The sequence below is a fragment of the Manis javanica genome, chromosome 3, assembly GCF_040802235.1.
Source record: "Manis javanica isolate MJ-LG chromosome 3, MJ_LKY, whole genome shotgun sequence".
NCBI lineage: Eukaryota > Metazoa > Chordata > Mammalia > Pholidota > Manidae > Manis > Manis javanica.
The window spans coordinates 171,804,187-171,827,374 of record NC_133158.1 but is presented as its reverse complement, the minus strand read 5'-3'; the positions used below and the strand labels follow the sequence as shown (position 1 = coordinate 171,827,374).

Genomic DNA, 23,188 nt, shown 5'->3' with positions numbered 1-23,188 from the left:
CGATAGCTCGGGGAAGAGTGGCCCACTCCAGGGGGAAAACTTACCTAAAGGCCAGAGAGGAGTGGTGAGTGTGATGAGCCAGCGCCGGAAAAAGAGGACGAGGGCAAGCTGCTGCTGGTGTCGGGGGGGAAGACGGGGCCCAGTTGGGGTGTCCCGTCTCCCGGGTTTCGGCACCAATGAAATGAAAGGAGCGACACACAGCAGCAATTCACCGGAGAATTCCACTTTATTAGGGAAAGGTGCTGGGTTATATAGGAAGGGGCATAGGGTGATTGTGGTGTTACTTCTACGGGGCTGGTGGCTGGTGGCTAGGTGATGGGATTGGGAGGGGGGGCGAGAGGTGATTGGGCTTCAGGTGGCGCCAGCAGGAACCGAGGACCCCGAAGAGAAGCCGGAAGTTTGCCATCTTACTGGTGGGGACCCTTCAATGACTGTGTAATTTTTTATAATTTACACCACCAGAGGCAAATGCGTAGAAAATATTTCGAAGAAATGTAAATTAGATCATGACTGGAATTTCTTAAAAATATTTTCAAGTGCTTAAGAATATTAAAGTTTGGGGGAAAAAATACAGAAGTCATGTAAGCAAGTATTCCCTCCAAGATTCTTTAATTGGGATAAAAGTCCCAGGGCAAGCCCACAGGGATAGTCTGCAAGAAAGAAAAATTAGGTCAGTGTATGTATAATTTCTGCAACTTCAGCAGAAATGGCAAAAACATTCTGAGCTACATAAAAGCATTCTTTCGGGTCAGGTCTTTTTGTTGTTTTAGTTCTTTAATCTCTAAATTCTGAGAGTGTTATAGTTTAGAAATGCTCACATTTCTAAATGTGAGCTACTAACAGTAATAAGAAACTACAATGTCAAACGAAAGATTCACAAACATGATCCTTTTCAATCATAGGTCTCTCTCTGGTAAGAAACAGACCACCATTTATTTACTTGCTCTCACCTGTAGAAGAGAGGGAGGTTAAATGGTATTAACCTGGTTATGAATCCCTGTGTACAAATGTGAGGTTAGAGAGTAAAGAGTTTAAGCCACACCCTGCATAAGAAGAGCAGACAACAAAGGACTTCCTCTACATGTAACTATGATAGAGGAGAACTTTCAATTACAGAGCTGAACAGGGTTTTTCCTGTAACCAAAAGGCCATGCCTACAAGCATTTCAGTCAACCTGTAAAAATTTTACTATCTAATTAAAAGTGTTATTTAGATAGGAAACAGATGAATAATACTAAATATTTTTTAAAAATATGGTAAAATATCTCCCCTGTTACAATTCACCAATTTTTTCTCTGGTTCAACTTTCACAGAATCCATGAAGAGCAAAACAGGCTAATATTTTCTTGTTAAGTAAAACTGGAAACAACGTAATGATACCATTTGCAATTCCAGGGGAAAAAAATCCAGTACAATCTAATACACACAAAAACAAACTTCACAGAACAGACAGATACCCAATCGAACCTAAGCAATCCCCCCTCACTCACACAGAAGTAAGCCAGTCTTATTCACTTAAACAATGTTTGTTGCATCTGGATCCTGATTAAAAACTGCCATCGGAAAAATTCTGCAAATAAACACCCAAAACAGACCTAAAAATTTCTGCTCACTCCTGCTTTGCCACGATACATTTTTAAGAGAGAAATAAATATTCCTTACAACTTGACTGGCAAAACCATTACCTGGCCAATTATTTCTAAGCCTACACTGGATACCAACAAATGATGGAATGACCGAATCACTAGCAACTCAACATTGTTGTCTTTGCAAAGAAAAGCAATTATACAAATTTTATTCTCCCAGGCAATGAACAGGAGAGAAAAATATTACTTTAAAAATGGCTGTATTTGTAATTTTTAAAAACCAGCACCAAATGTTCAAGTTTAATTACTCTCAGCAACATTTAGGAATTAACATTTCCTAACAATATGGACAAACAAAAGAGTAAACGAGTAATGCATGGTGATAAGAACTACTACGTAAAATAATCTGACTGGCTCATTTCTAAAGCTATTGGAGGTTTGCCCAGTTTGTAAATGGCATTCTTCACCTACGTCCCAAGTCATGGGTACAGCTTATTCTGTTGTGACTAGGCAAGATTAAGTAAAACAAACTGAAAAGATATTTTTAAAAAGCAAGCTAAGTCAAAATAAATCCATTATTAGAATAGTTTTCTACTCTATTAAGGCAGAACACACTCATCAAATGACTATATAAAGTGACTAAATGAAAAACTGAAAAGCAAAATTCACAAATAGTAGCAGTGTCAGTTTACATCTACATAACCCTTTATTACATTATATTCATAGCACTATTATGATCCATATTACACAAGGCTTATTTCTTCCTCATACTGTACCAGTATTATTCCCATTATATAACAATTCCACCTCTGCAAAATTGTTTAAATCAACTTTTTGCACTTTGAGTTTACAAACTATTGGATGTTAAATTGCCTGAAAACTACTTAAATTTTACATAAAGCAAAACGTAAGTTTAAAAAAAACCCAAAAAGCCTCCACAAAGGTGCTCTAAACAGAACCTTGTAGAAATATACCGATACCAGTATTAGAAAAATTGCCTACAGAGGGCTATAGGGCTATAAATGTGATACAAAAATTCTATAGCCAACTCTTGCTAGAAAACTTCTTTTATAAATAAACACCTGTTGTGATTGAAGATGAAATCAAAAGATGGAGACGCAATTTCTCCCTAAAAACAAGTAGTTGCTCAGGACATAGGCTGAGTGTATTGAAATTATACTGCTTCTTTGAAAACAGAAAAAAATACTTTAGCCAGGCATCCCATTAACTAAAGACCATGCCACGTTTACATGGTCTTTCGAACTCTGGCTACTGCTAGTATTATCCAAGAGAAAATTATCAAAGAAATTGGTTGGCAAACCTACCAAATAGGAGTCTCAGGTCCCTTAATTTTGATAGCCATCTTAGTAAATATAAAACTTTAGCTATTCAAACAACAAAGCTTGTAAAGTGCATTGGGTCTAAGAAACACAAAGAGCTAAACTCACTTAGTAGGACTTTAAGGGACTTGATGTCACCAATAGGGCAAAAAAATAGCATTATAGTTTTCTGTTCAGATTTTATTTGAAATCTAATTCAAACTGTCAAAGCTACAAAAAGGGGAAAGACGTCTGTATTATTTTTGCTAAGTCACAACATCCTAAAACAAAATACCACTACTGCCAGCAGATCCATTATACACATTTCTGACAAAATTCATTAGCGCAATAAAAATTTCATCTTGAGAAACAGCCATAACGGAAGTAATTTTTACAATATAAAACAATGACAGGTCTACAGATGCAGTTACTCATGAGTTTACACATGCATTCACAAAAAACAAACAAAAACCCCAGGAATGCTCTTTCATTCGTTTTTTTTTTTTTTTAAACAGACCATTCAGGCACAAAACAAAATTGCATTTCCAGTAAGTGACAGCATCTTAAAAATTTACATCAGTGTTTTTCTTTGACTTTTTATGAGACCTGTGTGGAGATCGGGACTGGGATCTGGATTTCTTCCCTGATTTTTTAGGGGATCTAGACCGTGATCGCCTAGATCTCTTAGGTGTCCTTGAGCCAGATGGTGATCTAAGAAAACAAACAAAAAGGATTTATCAAAATACTCATGTGATCAAACCTATCTTCAAATTATCTAAAGTGATCTTTAACAAAGCACAATGAAAGAAACTGAAATAAAAAATGAAAACTTCCCAAACCTATACTTTGCCACCTGTACACACACATGGATTTTGGGCTTCCTATGCATTCTATAAGTGATCATCAACAGTGTACTTGCTTAAGATAGATCTGGAACCTACCACTACTCTACTAAATCAAACTCTCAAGAGGAAGGGACTGGGGATTTGCATTTTTAGCAAGCTCCCCACGATACTGACATACCACGAAGTCTGAACCTCTAAATCTACCAGATAAAGTTCGAAATAAGATAATTCATAAAACCTCAAAAACACAGCAGATTGACAGCCTATCTTTTTGAGGGAGAAAGCACCAACCACAGCAACAACATTCAGGGAAATCATTTAGGACGGTGTGACTTTGTAAGTGCTGTTCAGGAAGATCACCAACACATATACACATGTAGACGTACAAGTACCATTTAGAGAAGGAAAAGTTTCCCATTTTATAAAGATTTTACTAAAAATGGTTACACTAATTAAGTTTTAGGATATAAAGCAGTTTTAGCTCTCAGGAAAATTCCTTTATGCAACACCAGATGAATAAAACATTTCGGAAACACTTTTCTGGAACCAGAAGAAAGTACATCACACACTAAATCCCACACTGAAGAAATGGTATTTATGGTATATATTTCTGTCCCGTCCAGCGGGACTTAGTTATTCGTGGGGACGAGGGGGATCCGACCTGAAAGAAAATGGGGGCGAGAGAAGAGCGAAGGCAAGACAGTATTCTGATCAAGCCTTCAAATTTTATTGTAAGACGGGGGTAGATATACACCAGTGTTCAGGGGCAGAGTGGGCCATAGGATACTTGTAGGCAGGGGATTGGCTGCATAGCAGGGGTGGCGCAGCGAGTTACATTCTGATTGGTATATGACAATGGGGAAGGAGGGGGAGAAGAGTATTTCTTGGCGCGCGCGGGCTTCCTTGTTGGCGCGCGCGGGCTCGTAGCTAATCTCCAAGAAGTGAAGCAGGAACCTCATGAACTGTGGCCATCTTGTTGTCTTTGTGTGGCTCCCAACATCTCCTCTCTTTCTATTTATTTTAGAAAGGTGGGCCTTAATCGAGTGAGGGAATAGAGGCCTGGCTCCTCCAGCAGGGTAACATTCTGCAAATGCTCTCGGTATCTTTTAGGGAGGAGAGGCAGAGCTGAAAGCCAAATTGACCTTAATATATCAAGGCTTTATGTACATATGGATACCAACCTCTATGCAAGCCAGGCGTATTCTCAGGGAGGACCAGAGAGGTTCTAGGAAGAACCCTCCCTTGCGGTACTTTGTCTCGCACTCATCTCGATGCCCATACCCTCATAGTTAGGGGTATGTCTGGCTCTGGCTGACCAGCATATGGGCCACATTAAGTACGGTGCCAGAATCGATGGTACCATGGTTGAGACGCCTGTAAAGTTGAAAACCGGAGACCGGGAGCATTGGTTGGCTCGGTGTAAGACTCTTCATCACAGGCTGTAAGTCTGTGATAATGAACAGCAACCGCTGGCTTGACGAGCTGGTCAACTTGCTCTCGAATAAAAACTGTCAGTTTTCTTAAGGCCCAAGGGCCAAGAGACACTAAAAGGAAGAATCCTGCCAAGGGTCCAAGGATGGTGGGGATCAGAGTAGTTAACCAAGGGGTGGCAGAGGTCCAGTTTTTATACCAGGCCTCATCCTTTTCTCTTTGTTTTTGCCTGGCTTCTAGGTTTTTCTTAACTTTATCTATGCTATCTTGCACTAACCCTGTTTTGTCTTTATAGAAGCAACATTCTTCTTTAAGAGCAGCGCAGAGGCCTCCTTCTTTCAGGAAAAGGAGGTCTAACCCTCGGCGATTTTGGAGCACTACCTCAGAGAGAGAGACAACAGATTCTTTCAGGCTGTCTAAACCCTCTTGCAGATTTTGCATGTCTTTATCAATAGCCTGACTAAGAGCATAATATTGTTGTTTAGAAGTAATTATGGAGGCAATGCCTGTTCCAGCCCCAGCTGCTCCTAATCCTAATAATACAGATAAGGTAATGGCGGTTACTGGCTCACGCTTAGTGCGAGTAGAGCCCGAGTAATATGGAAGGAGGTCTTCGGTGGGATGTATGGAAATCTTGGGCATGAGCATGACTAAAACACAATATTCATTGTTAGATATTAATAAGCGCGGGTTAACGGAGGGCGTTATGCCAAAGGAACAAGCAAAATAAGTACCGTTGGGCGCGACAAGGAATTCATAGGACAGCGGGGGTGAGAAGGAGCTGTTACAAATGGGTACTAGCTGAGGGGGTAGACGCAAGAGGGGGCTATGTATACAGAGGCCTATTCCCGAAAGCTGCGTCAATGTGAGACCCGGAGAGGTCTCTGAAAAACGGGAGGGGTCTGACCAGCGAGTCTTGCTGGAGTCATTGGTAAGTATGAGGTCTGCTGAGGTGTTTACTAAAACTGCTATCCCTTCGTAAAACGGGGGAACGGGGGAGAAACATAACCAGCACTCGCTATATCCAGTGGAGTTAAGGGATTTTGCAGTCACATTAGCCAGGCCTTTAAGGATTTCGCCTGTGGAGGGTAAAACCGGGGGGAGCAAGGCCTGGAAAACAGTACTAGTAGACAGGGGAGAAGGGTTAGAAGGTCTTGGGTCTCTTGCCTTAGGGGCAATAGGGCCAAGGACAACGTGCTTGTTGGCGTTTGGAATGGATCGAATTAATTTGATTTTAAAAGTGAGCCCAGGGTCTTTTCCTGAAACATAAAGCCTTAGCCCCCATTCATGTCCCCTGAGCCATCCATCAATAGGGGCCCTTTTTCCCTTGTCAGTAAAGGTAATGGAGAGCGGTGTACATCGCCCTCTTGTGGGTTGGGTGCTTTGACATTCTGGGGTAACAGTTGAGTTAGGCTTGGGATTCCAAGCCCTACTTACAGTTATATAATCCCAGGTGGAGCTAGGCTTCCAACCAGCATCTCCCGTAGTCTCACACCCCCAGGAGTCACAGAAATAGGAGTCTCTATATCCACATTTATAGTTAAGGGCTCGATCTCTATGAGCTCCCGGGCAGACATAAAATTCTGTTTCTCTGAGGTAGGTTCTCCTAGGGGTGTTGTTACACCCAGGAGAGGTGGTAGATTGTCCCTCAGGGTAGGTCTCAGGGGAGGTGGAAAAAGGAAAGTAAATGTCTGGGGTCCCCCAGGCCGCAGAAGCTCCAGCGGCCAAGTCACAGAGATCAGGGGCAAGAACAGGCCATGGGGGGGTACTTGCTAAGGTGGAAGAGCTGAAAACGACGTCTCCTGCTTCATTGGTGACTGTCCAGGTGAAATTGGAAATCTGATGGGTCCAAACGGGGCGAAAGGTCATGACGAGGGTCAATAGTGTACATATCTTCATTTTTGCCTCCTGAAAATAAACAGAAAGGGAAGGCTTCTCAGGGGTTAATATGCCCTGGACTGGAATTATTATTGTTTTTGCCTCTATTTGTGTCTAGGAGTTTAATGAGCCTATCTGGGAGCCATCGGGCATTTTGTGCCTTAGCATCATATATACAAGCATGTCCTTTCCCCCATATGAGCACAGGGTCAGGCCCGTGCCATGTGTTGGTCATCGGATCTCTCCACATAGCCTGTGCATAATTATCTGCCGTGGAGGGATGCCAAAGGCGATCAGCAGCGGTTTTACCCGCGGAGTCATAAGTAAGGAAATTGAGAACAAACAGTGCATGATTTAGGAGTGTCTTTGCATTACCTGTTCTCGGATAGAGTACTTCTCCCCCCGACTGAAGTTTGAATAACATGTTTTTAAGGGTTAAGTGGGCTCTTTCAACAATGCCTTGGCCTTGGGGATTATAGGGAATTCCTGTTACGTGCTTAATATCTAACTGCGCACAGAACTGTTTAAAGCTAGAGCTGGCGTATCCAGGCCCATTGTCAGTTTTTAAGATTTTAGGTTGTGGTAGATATGCCAGGCATGAGAGAACATGGGTAATAACATTTTTAGTTGCCTCTCCCGTTTGCAAGGATGCACATAGGAAACCACTACATGTGTCAATAGACACATGGATATATTTTAATTTACCAAAGGGAGGGTAATGAGTGACATCCATTTGCCATATCTCTCCTGGAACTAACCCCCGGGGGTTGATTCTGTTATGAGGCTCTGGGAGGAGAGTTAGACATCCTTGACATTGTCGAACTATTTGGCGGGCCTGTTCTCGGGTGATTGAAAATTTGAGTCTAAGAGTGTGAGCATTGAGATGATGTAGTTCATGAGCCCGTTGGGCTGCAGCCAAGGGTGAGTCTGGCGTGACAGAGGCTACTAATTGAGTCGCCAGATCAACCCTGTCATTGCCTTTGGCAAGCGGCCCTGGAAGGCCAGTGTGAGCGCGTATGTGCCCGATGAAAAAAGGGGCATCGCGGCTTAAAATTAATTTTTGCAATTTTGCGAATAGGGGGGAAGCATTTGTAGAGGGACGTATGTAAGGCACTGTCTCTAATAGGGGAACAGAGGTTGCTACATAGGCACTATCAGTGTAAAGGTTAAAGGGAGCATCTATTAAAAGCTCAAAAACTTTGATTATTGCAGTTAGTTCAACAAGTTGTGCAGAAGAGAGGTCTGTCTGTATTCGAGTAACTTGCCCATTAATACTGAAAGCGGCTATACCGGAGGAGGACCCATCAGAGAACACCATTACAGCCTCAGCAATTGGCGTGGTTTTAGTCCTTTTGGGAAAGACAACCGGGGTCTTTTGAAGGAACTGGACTAATCTGTCTGCAGGGTAATGATTGTCTATTGTCCCCTGGAAGGAGGTGCAGCTAATTGCCCAATCATCATCATGTTGAATAAGCCATTGTAATTGAGATGTATTGTATGGGAGGGTTATAACCTCAGGGTCTCTCCCAAACAACTTGAGAGCTGCCTCTCGGCCTAAACGTAAGAGGGCAGCAACTAATTGAGGATAGGTAGCTAAGACTCTAGGGGGGGAGGCTGGCAGATGAACCCAAAATAGTGGATGGTTTTGCCAAAGGACTCCTGTAGGGGAGAAGGGGGTAGGGAAAATGAGCAGCCACAAACTTAGATGTGGAGAGAAGTAGCTAATGGTCTGTTCAGAAATAGCCCGCTCTACAATGGTTAATGCCCTTTGTGCTTCTGATGAGAGCGAGCGGGGGGAGGAAGGATCAGGGTCTCCACGTAGGACATCAAACAAAGGCTTTAACTCTCCGGTGGTCAGCTTTAAATAAGGCCTGAGCCAGTTGATGTCTCCTAGCAGACGCTGAAAATCATTAAGAGTGTTTAAGGAGCTTCTCTTTAACTGAATTTTTTGAGTGAGGATTTTATTAGAAAATAATTCAAAGCCTAAAAATAGTTGGGGGGGGTGGACCTGGACCTTTTCTGGGGAAATTTGTAGTCCTCGATCTCGGAGGGCAGTGACTAGCTGTTGACTGGCCGCATAGAGCTGTTGCTGGTCAGGACCGGCAAGAAGAATATCGTCCATATAATGGATAATATACAAAGTGGGGAAGAGCAACCTAAAGGGGTCTATAGTCTGGGCTACAAACTTTTGGCAAAGAGTAGGGCTGTTGGCCATTCCTTGTGGGAGAACTCTCCACTGAAACCGGGGAGAAGGTCCTACACAATTGGTAATGGGTATACTAAAGGCAAAACGTTTGCAATCATCAGGATGCAAAGGTATGGAGAAAAAGCAATCTTTTAGATCAATTACTAATTTGACATACCCTTTAGGAATGGCTATTGGAGAGGGAATTCCCGGTTGTAATGCACCCATAGGGACCATGGTCTTATTAACCGCCCTGAGGTCTTGTAGGAGCCTCCACTTGCCTGATTTCTTTTGGATTACAAAGATTGGGGTGTTCCAAGGGGATGTAGAAGGTTCAATATGTCCAGCAGCCAGCTGTTCCTGCACTAACTCTATGGCTGCATTTAATTTTGTAGTGGTAAGGGGCCATTGATCGATCCAGACAGGAACATCACTTTTCCAAGTAATCTTGTCTGCCTGGAGTGCAGGAGGAGCAACGGCCCTTACGAAAAATGTTTTTCAAACCCTAAACCTGAGCGGTCTATCTTAGGCGTGGCCAGTATCGGGTTGGGATCTCCCTGTTTTAGTTTGCCCAACCCCTGACCAGGGAGGTAACCCTGTGAGAGCATCTGCTGTGTTACAACTTCATTAGGGCTACACATGATGACTTTCATTTGAGAAAGGATATCTCTTCCCCAAAGATTTACTGGCAACCCAGGAACTACGAAGGGTTGAATGAATCCGGTATTTCCTTCTTCGTCTTCCCAGTTTAGTAACTGTGAGCTCTGTAAGGTGTTTCTTGACTGCCCAATTCCTTGTAGATGGGTCAAGGAAGCGTGTAAGGGCCAGCTGGAGGGCCATGAAGCCTGAGATATGACCGTAGAGTCGGCCCCCGAATCTAAAATTCCTTCAAATACTTTTCCTTGGATCTTAAGCTTAAGAGTGGGGCGTTCTTTAGTAATAGCTTGGATCCAATATAAGTCTGAAGAACCTGGGGTAGAGGAGCCTCGCTTCTTATGAATAGCAGGGTGAGATGTACTTAAAGGGAGGGGGAGTGCCTGCGCAAGGCGCTGACCTTTCATAATGCTGACAGGGCACTGGGGAGCACTAGCAAGAATTTTTATTTCTCCAGTATAGTCATTGTCAACTAAGGAAGGGTGGACAATAAGGCCGTTTATTGTGGTGGAAGCTCGCCCTAAAATTAGAAAATAAGTATCTTTGGGAGGTGGGCCATAAATTCCTGTGGAAATAATTGTAACTCCCTCTTCAGGCGTTAATATTGTTGAGGAGGAGGCACAGAGGTCAAGTCCTGCACTCCCGGGTGTGGCCCGATAGAGGGCGGGAGTGCTACAGCTAGGCTGTTCCCCGAGGCCGGCTGAAATGGAATTGGCTGGGGGGCCCGGGGCTGGCCCCTCAGCCCGTTTCCCTGAAAAGGGGGGGTGAAAGGATTTGTGGTACTATAAAAAGGATTTGTTGGATTGTTACGGCACTCTTTGGCCCAGTGCCGCCCCTTATGGCAGCGAGGGCAAATACCGGGGACTGACCCAACTCTAGGAGGAGGAGCTGAGGTAGGGCATTGGCGAGCGAAATGGCCTGGCTGTCCACATTTAAAGCAGTTACGCATAGGCGGTGCGCCCCTGGGGAAGGAAGGAGGATAAGAAGCCGGGGGAGTCTGAACAGCGGCACCTACAGCTAAAAGGGCTTGGACTTTGGATGTAAAAGGATCGACATCTCTACACATTCTCAGCATTTCATCAAGAGTTTTGTCTCGAGTCTTACCGCGGAGGACGGCTCGACATGCTGAATTGGCGTTTTCATAGGCTAGCTGTTTTACAATCTTATCATTGGCAGCCGCGGAACCAAGGGTCCTTTCGGCGGCCTCTAACAGTCTGCTAACAAATTCGCTATAGTCTTCTTGCGAGCTTTGAGTGATCTTAGTTAGAGGAGTGTTAGCAGTCCCGGAAGCAGGGAGTGATATCCAAGCGCCCAAAGCGGCATCTTTCACTTGAGATAAAAGACCAAGGGGAAGGCGCTGCTGCCTGGTTTCAGAGATATATCTGCCCTGTCCCGTAAGCTTATCAAACGTCCAGGACGCTGTTGGGGAATGAGGGTCTTTTACATTGGCAGCAGCGATGGTCTGACAGCGGTCAGCAAAATCTGCCTTCCAAGTTAAAAACTGACCACGGGTAAGCACAGCCTGGACTATACGCAGCCATTCACCTGGGAGTAAATGTCCTCCTCGAGACAGCGAATCAAGAACAGAAAGGGTAAAAGGGGCATTGGGGCCATAAGCCTTAACGGCTGCGTTCAGCTCTTTTAAGCTTTTGAAATGGATTTTGTGAAATTCTCTAGGGCCATCGGCAGGTTCGGCCGGCTCTGGCTCAGCCTGCTCTTCCCCCTCACTTTCTAATTCCTGAGCAGCAGGGGCGTCTTCACTATCGCTTTCAAGATCGCCCTCTTCCGGGCTACGTGTTGTGGAGGTGGGGCCAGAGCGGGCGGAGGCCCGGGTAAGAACAGGAAAGAGCAGTTTTTTAGGTTTTGTGGCTGTAAGCGGTTTCTTAGAGAGGCTCTTTTGCGAAGATAATGAGGGACGAACTGGTTGGGAGACAACCAATTTTTGGAGATGGCAAGTTATTCTTTGTTCTACTATCTGTGCTATTAGGTCTTCAGTGCTGGTAGGGGGGCTAACAGGACCGGGAGCCGGAGGGGGTAGCGGAGGGGCCGACGGGGGCAAAAAGGCCGAGGCGCAAACATTGGGAGGCCGAATAGGGGGAGTGTAAGAAGGGGGGTTAAGCGACGGGGCGGCAAGGGGCCAATCTGGGTTGTGATACCTGGCCGCCTCGTCCTCTAGTTCGGCCGCGTCTCCCGGATCTAAAGGTTCGCTATTTTGGCTCTTAGTCACGACCGGAAAAACCTTTTGTGTATCGACAAAGTCCGAATCTCGAGGGAGAGGCGGATAAATGCAACATTTGGGAGGGGTATCATGGAGGGCACCGAGCAAAGATGGTGTCAGGCTAGGGGAAGGGGATTTAGCTGATTTTGGAGCAGGGGGATCACTCGAAAGAGACGATTTTGAGGCCGCCCGAGATAGGGGGCGGAGGCAATATTCTGCCACTGACAAGAGTTGACGTTTATCAGGGTCAGTATTTTCAACAATATCTCTGATAAGACTCCAATAGGAAAATACTGAAACAGGAACAGAGTCAGGGCCGTTTTTGATAAGATAATCATTTAAATCTCTACCTACTTTCTGCCATTTTTTAGGATGAATTTCGGGGCCATTAACAATAAACCACGGACAGACTTCATCAACAAAAATAAAAAACTTTACCAAGTCTTTCTTTTTAACTCGAACTCCTCTCTCCCTAAGCGAACTTTTTAGATCTCTTATGAAGACCGCTTCTTTACTTAATCTAGTTCCCATTTTCTTATAAGGCGGCCTGTACTCACCAGGGATGACGACCTCCGTGAGCGGCGAAAGGCGTCTCCTATTGTTTCATCAAGAAGGGGTCTGGCCAGACGATATCTTACTCGGGGGTCCGCCTGCGAAGGATCCGCGCCTCTGGCCCCACGTTGGGCGCCACTTGTCCCGTCCAGCGGGACTTAGTTATTCGTGGGGACGAGGGGGATCCGACCTGAAAGAAAATGGGGGCGAGAGAAGAGCGAAGGCAAGACAGTATTCTGATCAAGCCTTCAAATTTTATTGTAAGACGGGGGTAGATATACACCAGTGTTCAGGGGCAGAGTGGGCCATAGGATACTTGTAGGCAGGGGATTGGCTGCATAGCAGGGGTGGCGCAGCGAGTTACATTCTGATTGGTATATGACAATGGGGAAGGAGGGGGAGAAGAGTATTTCTTGGCGCGCGCGGGCTTCCTTGTTGGCGCGCGCGGGCTCGTAGCTAATCTCCAAGAAGTGAAGCAGGAACCTCATGAACTGTGGCCATCTTGTTGTCTTTGTGTGGCTCCCAACATATTTCCACAAGTCTCTACCCAAGAACCTTCTAATAACATTGCTGGGCGTGGGGGTGATGTATTTTTCTTTCAGCCTTGACAAAAATCGAAGAATATTCTATAGAAACAAGAACACAATGAAGAGTAAAGCAGCTGCCCCTAATATCGTAGGAAAGAGTATGATATGTTTAAAATTCTTGGCTGGACTTTAATTGTTGGGAGTCTTCTCGTGCTTTACTCATAAGGAGACATGGATGGGGAGGTGGGAGGGAATAATCTAAAACAAAAGTACCTCTCCTTAGTTTTTCTAAAATCCTCTAAAAAATGGCTACCAACCAAATTATTTCCAAAAGCTGGTAGAATGACAAGGAGTCTCGCATTTGAAATATTACAAAAAAGGACTTGCATTTACCTTTTGGCCTTTTTGCTAACATCTCTAGGAGAATCTTTGTGAGATGACCCGGACCGTGAGCTCTCTTTATGAGACCTTTCTGAACGCTCTGAATGCTCCGATTCAGGTGATGGGGATTTCACGCATCTACCACTGCTACTGCGAGACGGGCTTGGGGATGTACTGTGTCGCCTTTTCCTATGGAACAAACCCCCAAAACATTCCATAAGTGAGCAAAGGATCAGGTATTCATTTTCCTTCTACTAAATTAGTTATTAATTCCTATTAGTTTACACTAACTTTAGTTTTACTAACCTTTTATTGTTATTTTCCAACAACATCCAAAGCCCTTTATACCAAGAACAGATAGCTCTTAAAGACAAGTTGATCAAGACAAAATCTGAGTTCAACGAAATTGGATTTTCTTTTGTTATGAGAGAGATTACTGGGACAGGACAAAATTTCCTCAAGGCATCCGACTAAATGGTAAATGTTTTAATGTTAATTTCCTCCTCTTGAAACTTTTACTGTGGTTATGTAAGAAAATGAGGCATTATGTTGGCAAAGTCTCTTAAATGGTTGGGGAAAGGAAGGGTAAGAAAATAAAGCAAAAATATATATAAAAATTTGGGGAATGTCGGGGAAGGACATTTGGGAATTCTTTTTTTTTAATTAAAAAAAATTTTTTTAAGAGGGCATCTCTCATATTTATTGATCAAATGGTTGTTAACAACAATAAAATTCTGTATAGGGGAGTCAATGCTCAATGAACAATCATTAATCCATCTCAAGCCTAATTCTTGTCAGTCTCCAATCTTCTGTAGCATAACGAACAAGTTCTTACATGGTGAACAAATTCTTACATAGTGAATAAGTTCTTACATGGTGAACAGTACAAGGGCAGTCATCACAGAAACTTTTGGTTTTGTTTTTTTTTTTTTGAAAGGGCATCTCTCATATTTATTGGTCAAATGGTTGTTAACAACAATAAAATTCAGTATAGGGGGGTCAATGCTCAATGTACAATCATTAATCCATCTCAAGCCTAATTCTCATCAGTCTCCAATCTTCTGAAGCATAACCAACAAGTTCTTACATGGTGAACGAATTCTTACATAGTGAATAAATTCTTACATGGTGAACAGTACAAGGGCAGTCATCACAGAAACTTTCGGTTTTGATCACGCATTATGACCTATAAACAATCAGGTCAAATATGAATATTCATTTGATTTTTGTACTTGATTTATATGTTGATCCCACATTTCTCCCTCTATTATTATTATTATTTTTATTTTTAATAAAATGCTGAAGTGGTAGGTAGATGCAAGATAAAGGTAGAAAACATAGTTTAGTGCTGTAAGAGGGCAAATGTAGATGATCAGATGATCAGGTGTGTGCCTATGGACTAAGTATTAATCCAGGCTAGACAAGGGCAGCAAGACATCCACGGATGCAGAAGATTTCTCTCAAAGCAGGGGGGGTGAGGTTCTGAGCCTCACCTCTGTTGATCCCCAAATTCTCACCTGATGGCCCCCCTGCGACTGTGCCTGTCTTAGGTTGTTCCTCCCTTGAGGAATCTTACCCGTCTCTGGCTAACCAGTCATTTTCCGGGGCCATACAGGGAAATGTAAAGTTGGTAAGTGAGAGAGAAGCCATATTGTTTGAAAAGGTTAGCTTTTTACTTCTTTGCAGATTTATGCCCTGTGGCTTCTATGCCCAGCACTTGTCTTGAGGTATCTTTACCACCTGGAGGAATTATGATACTTGGTAAATTCGATATGAGGCACGAATTCTATTTAAGGGTTGTAATTAGGAAGAAAGAAGAAAAGCTACAGATGTGGCATATGGAAGGAAACATGGGAGGATTGATTATTTCTTTGACATATCTTCTTGTAGAGTACCTTAAGTATGTATAGGTTTTAAACTACTAACTAATTTGCACACACATATTAACATAATAGGAATACGGTGACATAAACAAAGCAAATCTATAATTACCATCCATCTCCAGTGAAGCCAAGAAAACCATTTAGGCACCCTAGGCATTTGTGAAAATTTGTCTATGATATGATGGATATTGTCCAACTGTACTTGAACAGTCTGAGAGAAATCAGACAAATTAAAGCAGCCCATTTCTGGGATCTGTTCACATCCCATATGTTCTTTTAACCGTAGATAGTCTATAGTCATAAGATTTTGGAGTGCTACACCTTGCACCCCTCCCAACTCCTAGTTGAGCTCCAACAGTACAGATCCGGTCAAATTCGCTGTCTCACTGTATGCACATGCCAGCCTAGACATCTCCCTCCTCATTCCTATGGCAAGTCCAGGAGACGGTGGGCTGGATGCAGCCACAACCGCAGCATCGTCCGGATCCCTGTGGAGGCTTTTTGATGATCATCCCCGGCACGAGTCCTCCAGAGAGTGCTGATGCCGGAAGCTCCTCCTCATATCGTATCTTAGTTCATTTTCTGGGTATCCAAGCTAGGCCTTGATATTCTGCATAGAAACGAACAGACCCTTTGCCCTCACTTTGACATGCCCTCTATACCACTGTGCAGAACTCATTGGAGGTCAGCACACAGGAAATGCTTTTTTTTTTTTTTATTAAGAGAAAGGAATATTATCAGAAAAGAGTACCTCCATAGCTGATCATCTGACACCCTTTAAGTGATCAACATTAAGGATATTTAAAGCATGCGTTGATCTTTGATTTACCAATAGTTTTATCCTATCAAAGAGTAATCCCCCTTTTCTTTCTTTCTTTCTTTCTTTCTTTCTTTCTTTCTTTCTTTTTTTCTTTCTTTCTTTCTTTCTTTCTTTCTTTCTTTCCTTTCTTTCTTTCTTTCTTTCCTTTCTCTCTTTCTTTCTTTCTTTTTTTTTTTTAATTTTTAATCTATACTTACATGAAAAATACTATGTTTACTATGCTCTCCCCTATATCAGGTCCCCCCTAACAACCACATTACGGTTACTGTCCATCAGTTTAGCAAAATGTTGTAGAGTCACTATTTGTCCTCTCTGTGTTGTGCAGCCCACCCTCCCCTTTCTCCCTCCCCCCATGCATGCTAATCTTAATACCCCCCTTCTTCTCAACCCCCCTTATCCCTCCCTGCCCACTCATCCTCCCCAGTTCCTTTCCCTTTGGTACCTGTTACTCCATTTTTGGGTTCTGTAATTCCGCTGCTGTTTTGTTCCTTCAGTTTTTCCTTTGTTCCTATACTCCTCAGATGAGTGAAATCATTTGGTATTTCTCTTTCTCCGCTTGGCTTATTTCACTGAGCATAATACTCTCCAGCTCCATCCATGTTGCTGCAAATGGTTGGATTTTTCCACTTCTTATGGCTGAGTAGTATTCCATTGTGTATATGTACCACATCTTCTTTATCCATTCATCTACCGATGGACATTTAGGTTGCTTCCAATTCTTGGCTATTGTAAATAGTGCGGCGATAAACATAGGGGTGCATCTGTCTTTCTCAAACTTGATTGCTGCGTTCTTAGGGTAAATTCCTAGGAGTGGAATTCCTGGGTCAAATGGTAGGTCTGTTTTGAGCATTTTGATGAACCTCCATACTGCTTTCCACAATGGTTGAACTAATTCACATTCCCACCAGCAGTGTAGGAGGGTTCCCCTTTCTCCACAGCCTCGCCAACATTTGTTGTTGTTTGTCTTTTGGATGGCAGCCATCCTTAAGGGTGTGAGGTGATACCTCATTGTAGTTTTAATTTGCATTTCTCTGATAATTAGCGATGTGGAGCATCTTTTCATGTGTCTGTTGGCCATCTGTATTTCTTTTTTAGAGAACTGTCTGTTCAGTTCCTCTGCCCATTTTTTAATTGGGTTATTTGTTTTTTGTTTGTTGAGGCGTGTGAGCTCTTTATATATTCTGGACGTCAAGCCTTTATCGGATCTGTCATTTTCAAATATATTCTCCCATACTGTAGGGTTCCTTTTTGTTCTATTGATGGTGTCTTTCGCTGTACAGAAGCTTTTCAGCTTAATGTAGTTCCACTTGCTCATTTTTGCTGTTGTTTTCCTTGCCCGGGGAGATATGTTCAAGAAGAGGTCACTCATGTTTATGTCTAAGAGGTTTTTGCCTATGTTTTTTTCGAAGAGTTTAATGGTTTCATGACTTACATTCAGGTCTTTGATCCATTTTGAGTTTACCTTTTTATATGGGGTTAGACAAGGTCGAGTTTCATTCTCCTACATGTAGCTGTCCAGTTTTGCCAGCACCATCTGTTGAAGAGACTGTCATTTTGCCATTGTATGTCCATGGCTCCTTTATCAAATATTAATTGACCATATATGTTTGGGTTAATGTCTGGAGTCTCTAATCTGTTCCACAGGTCTGTGGCTCTGTTCTTGTGCCAGTACCAAATTGTCTTGATTACTATGGCTTTGTAGTAGAGCTTGAAGTTGGGGAGTGAGATCCCCCCTACTTTATTCTTCTTTCTCAGGATTGCTTCGGCTATTCGGGGTCTTTGGTGTATCCATATGAATTTTTGAATTATTTGTTCCAATTCATTGAAGAATGTTGCTGGTAATTTGAGAGGGATTGCATCAAATCTGTATATTGCTTTGGGCAGGATGGCCATTTTGATGATATTAATTTTTCCTAGCCATGAGCATGGGATGAGTTTCCATTTATTAGTGTCCCCTTTAATTTCTCTTAAGAGTGACTTGTAGTTTTCAGAGTATAAGTCTTTCACTTCTTTGGTTAGGTTTATTCCTAGGTATTTTATTCTTTTTGATGCAATGGTGAATGGAATTGTTTTCCTGATTTCTCTTTCTATTGATTCATTGTTAGTGTATAGGAAAGCTACAGATTTCTGTGTGTTAATTTTGTATCCTGCAACTTTGCTGTATTCCGATATCAGTTCTAGTAGTTTTGGAGTGGAGTCTTTAGGGTTTTTTGTGGACGGTATCATATCATCTGCAAATAGTGACAGTTTAACTTCTTCTTTACCAATCTGGATTCCTTGTATTTCTTTGTTTTGTCTGATTGCCATGGCTAGGACCTCCAGTACTATTGTAAATAACAGTGGGGAGAGTGGGCATCCCTGTCTGGTTCCCGATCTCAGAAGAAATGCTTTCAGCTTCTCGCTGTTCAGTATAATGCTGGCTGTGGGTTTATCATATATGGCCTTTATTATGTTGAGGTACTTGCCCTCTATTCCCATTTTGCTGAGAGTTTTTATCATGAATGGATGTTGAATTTTGTCAAATGCTTTTTCAGCATCTATGGAGATGATCATGTGGTTTCTGTCTTTCTTTTTGTTGATGTGGTGGATGATGTTGATGGATTTTCGAATGTTGTACCATCCCTGCATCCCTGGGATGAATCCCACTTGATCATGGTGTATGATCCTTTTGATATACTGTTGAATTCTGTTTGCTAATATTTTATTGAGTATTTTTGCATCTACATTCATCAGGGATATTGGACTGTAATTTTCTTTTTTGGTGGGGTCTTTGCCTGGTTTTGGTATTAGGGTGATGTTGGCTTCATAGAATGAGTTTGGGAGTATTCCCTCTTCTTCTATTTTGTGGAACACTTTAAGGAGAATGGGTATTATGTCTTCTCTGTGTGTCTGATAAAATTCCGAGGTAAATCCGTCCGGTCCCGGGGTTTTGTTCTTGGGTAGTTTTTTGATTACCGTTTCAATTTCTTTGCTCGTAATTGGTTTGTTTAACTTTTGTGTTTCTTCCTTGGTCAGTCTTGGGAGGTTGTATTTTTCTAGGAAGTTGTCCATTTCTTCTAGGTTCTCCAGCTTGTTGGCATATAGGTTTTCATAGTAGTATTTAATAATTCTTTGTATTTCTGTGGAGTCTGTCATGATTTTTCCATTCTCATTTCTGATTATGTTGGTTTGTGTTGATTCTCTTTTTCTCTTAATAAGTTTGGCTAGAGGCTTATCTATTTTGTTTATTTTCTCAAAGAACCAGCTCTTGGTTTCGTTGATTTTTGCTGTTGTTTTATTCTTCTCAATTTTGTTTATTTCTTCTCTGATCTTTATTATGTCCCTCCTTCTGCTGACTTTAGGCCTCATTTGTTCTTCTTTTTCCAGTTTCAATAGTTGTGGTGTTAGACTATTCATTTTGGATTCTTCTTCCTTCTTCACGTGTGCCTGGATCGCTATATACTTTCCTCTTAAGACTGCTTTCGCTGCGTGCCACAGAAGTTGGGGCTTAGTGTTGTTGTCATTTGTTTCTATATATTCCTTGATCTCTTTTTTGATTTGTTCATTGATCCATTGATTATTTAGTAGCATGTTGTTAAGCCTCCATGTGTTTGTGAGCCTTTTTGTTTTCTTTGTAGAATTTATTTCTAGTTTTATACCTTTGTGGTCTGAAAAATTGGTTGGTAGAATTTCAATATTTTGGAGTTTACTGAGGCTCCTTTTGTGAGCTAGTATGTGGTCTATTCTGGAGAATGTTCCATGTGCACTTGAAAAGAATGTATATCCTGTTGCTTTGGATGTAGAGTTCTATAGATGTCTATTAGGTCCATCTGTTCTAGGGTGTTGTTCAGTGCCTCTGTGTCCTTACTTATTTTCTACCCGGTGGATCTATCCTTCGGGGTGAGTGGTGTGTTGAAGTCTCCTAAAATGAATGCATTGCAGTCTATTTCCCTCTTTAGTTCTGTTAGTATTTGCTTCACATATGCTGGTGCTCCTGTATTGGGTGCATATATATTTAGAATGGTTATATCCTCTTGTTGGTCTGAGCCCTTTATCATTATGTAGTGTTCTTCTTTATCTCTTGTTACTTTCTTTGTTTTGAAGTCTATTTTGTCTGATATTAGTACTGCAACCCCTGCTTTCTTCTCACTGTTGTTTGACTGAAGTAAGTTTTTCCATCCCTTGACTTTTAGTCTATGCTTATCTTTGGGTTTAAGGTGAGTTTCTTGTAAGCAGCATATAGAGGGGTCTTGCTTTTTATCCATTCTATTACTCTGTGTCTTTTGATTGGTGCATTAAGTCCATTTACATTTAGGGTGACTATTGAGAGATATGTACTTATTGCCATTGCAGGCTTTAGATTCGTGGTTACCAAAGCTTCAAGGTTAGCTTCTTTAGTATCTTACTGCCTAACTTAGCTCGCTTATTGAGCTGTTATATACACTGTCTGGAGATTCTTTTCTTCTCTCCCTTCTTATTCCTCCTCCTCCATTCTTCATATGTGGTGTGTTTTGTTCTGTGCTCTTTTTTAGGGCTGCTCCCATTTAGAGGAGTCCCTGTAGGATGCTCTGTAGAGGTGGTTTGTGGGAAGCAAATTCCCTCAGCTTTTGCTTGTCTGGGAATTGTTTAATCCTGCCATCACATTTAAATGATAGTCGTGCTGGATACAGTATCCTTGGTTCAAGGCCCTTCTGTTTCATTGCATTAGGTATATTATGCCATTCTCTTCTGGCCTGTAGGGTTTCTGTCGAGAAGTCTCATGTTAGCCTAATAGGTTTTCCTTTATAGGTGACCTTTTTCTCTCTAGCTGCCTTTAAAACTCTTTCCTTGTCCTTGATCCTTGCCATTTTAATTATTATGTGCCTTGGTGTTGTCCTCCTTGGATCCTTTCTGTTGGGGGTTCTGTGTATTTCCGTGGTCTGTTCGATTATTTCCTCCCCCAGTTTGGGGAAATTTTCAGCAATTATTTCTTCAAAGGGACTTTCTATCCCTTTTGCTCTTTCTTCTTCTTCTGGTAGCCCTATAATACGGATATTATTCCTTTTGGATTGGTCACATAGTTCTCTTAGTGTTGTTTCGTTCCTGGAGATCCTTTTCTCTCTCTCTATGTCAGCTTCTATACGTTCCTGTTCTCTGGTTTCTATTCCTTCAATGGCCTCTTGCATCTTATCCATTCTGCTTATAAATCATTCCAGGGTTTGTTTCACTTCTGTGATTTCCTTCCTGACATCTGTGATCTCCCTCCGGACTTCATCCCATTGCTCTTGCATTGTTCTCTGCATGTCTGTCAGCATGTTCATGATTTTTATTTTGAATTCTTTTTCAGGAAGACTGGTTAGGTCTGTCTCCTTCTCAGGTGTTGTCTCTGTGATCTTTGTCTGCCTGTAGTTTTGCCTTTTCATGGTGATAGAGATAGTTTGCAGAGCTGGTACGAGTGACAGCTGGGAGAGCTTTCCTTCTTGTTGGTTTGTGGCCTTCCTCTCCTGGGAGAATAGCGACCTCTAGTGGCTTATGCTTGGCAGCTGTGCGCAGACAGGGCTTCAGCTACCTGCCTGGTTGGTTTGGAGTTTATCTCAGCTGTTGCTCTGGACGTGACCTGGCTGGGGCTGTTCCTCAAAAATGGTGGAGCCCCGTTAGAGGCCGAGCAACCGGGAGGCTATTTTTCTCCATAAGAGGCCTCTGTGCTCCCTTTTGCCCAGGGTTTTAGAGTATCCAGAGATCCCCAGATTCCCTGCCTCTGGGCTAAGTGTCCTGTCCTGCCCCTTTAAGACTTCTAAAAAGCACTCTCCAAATCAAAGGAACAACAGCAACAACGAAAGACAGAAAAAAAAAGAAAAGAAAAGAAAAAAAAGGGAAAAACGTGCAATTTTCTTTGCCCTCAGGTGCCCGTCTCAGGCACCCACTCACTGGTCATGCTGCCCTGTTTCCCTAGTATTAGGGTCCCTGTCACTTTAAGGCTTCCAAAAAGCACTCGCCAGAAAAAAAGGGAAAAACGCCCGATTTTCTTTATCCTCAGGCACCGGTCTTAGGCACCCGCTCACTGGTCTTGCTGCCCTGTTTCCCTAGTATTGGGGTCCCTGTCCCTTTAAGGCTTCGAAAAAGTACTCGTCAAAAAAAAAAAGGGAAAAATGCGCGATTTTCTTTGTCCTCAGGCGCCGGTCTCAGGCCCCCGCTCTCCGGTCTTGGTGCCCTGTATCCCTAGTATTGTGGTCCCTGTCCCTTTAAGGCTTCCAAAAAGCACTCGCCAAAGAAAAAAAACCGCTCCTGTTTCTTTGTTCTCCGGCGTCTGCCTCAGGCACCTGCTCACCGGTCCTGCCGCCCTGTTTCCCTAGTATCCAGGACCCCACGCATGCACTGTGTCTGCGCTCTGGTACGGAATCCTGGTGCTGGGTGTTCAGCAGTCCTGGGCTCTCTCTCCCTCCCTGCTCACTCCTCTCCACCCACCAGGGGGTGTGGGGAGGGGTTCTCGGGTTCCACCGGGCCGGGGCTTGTATCTTACCCCCTTCGGGAGGCGCTGGGTTCTCGCAGGTGTGGATGTGGTCTGGATGTTGTCCTGTGTCCTCTGGTCTCTATTTTAGGAATAGTTGTCTTTGTTATATTTTCATGCATATATGTGGTTTTGGGAGATTTCCACTGCTCTACTCACACCGCCATCCTGGCTCCGCCTCCCTTTAGGGTTTTTTATGTACAATATCATGTCATCTGCAAGTAGTGACAGTTTGACTTCTTCTTTACCTATCTGGATGCCTTGTAGTTCTTTGTGTTGTCTGATTGCCCTGGATAGGACCTCCAGTACTATGTTGAATAACAGTGGGGAGATTGGGCATCCCTGTGTTGTTCCCGATCGCAGAGGAAAAGCTTTCAGCTTCTCACTGTTCAGTATGATGTTGGCTGTGGGTTTATCATATATGGCCTTTATTGTGTTGAGGT

At 42.8% G+C, this 23,188-nt stretch overlaps 1 long non-coding RNA gene across 1 annotated transcript; it reads right to left on the bottom strand.

The window, feature by feature from the left end:
* Window positions 1-886: 886 nt before the first annotated feature.
* Window positions 887-22,903, bottom strand: LOC140848512 (uncharacterized). The gene is made up of 3 exons (XR_012129538.1): window positions 22,758-22,903; window positions 13,589-13,765; window positions 887-3,616 (listed from the first exon to the last, which is right to left on the bottom strand). It is a non-coding gene; the product is annotated as an uncharacterized lncRNA (long non-coding RNA).
* Between the last annotated feature and the right edge of the window lie 285 nt (window positions 22,904-23,188).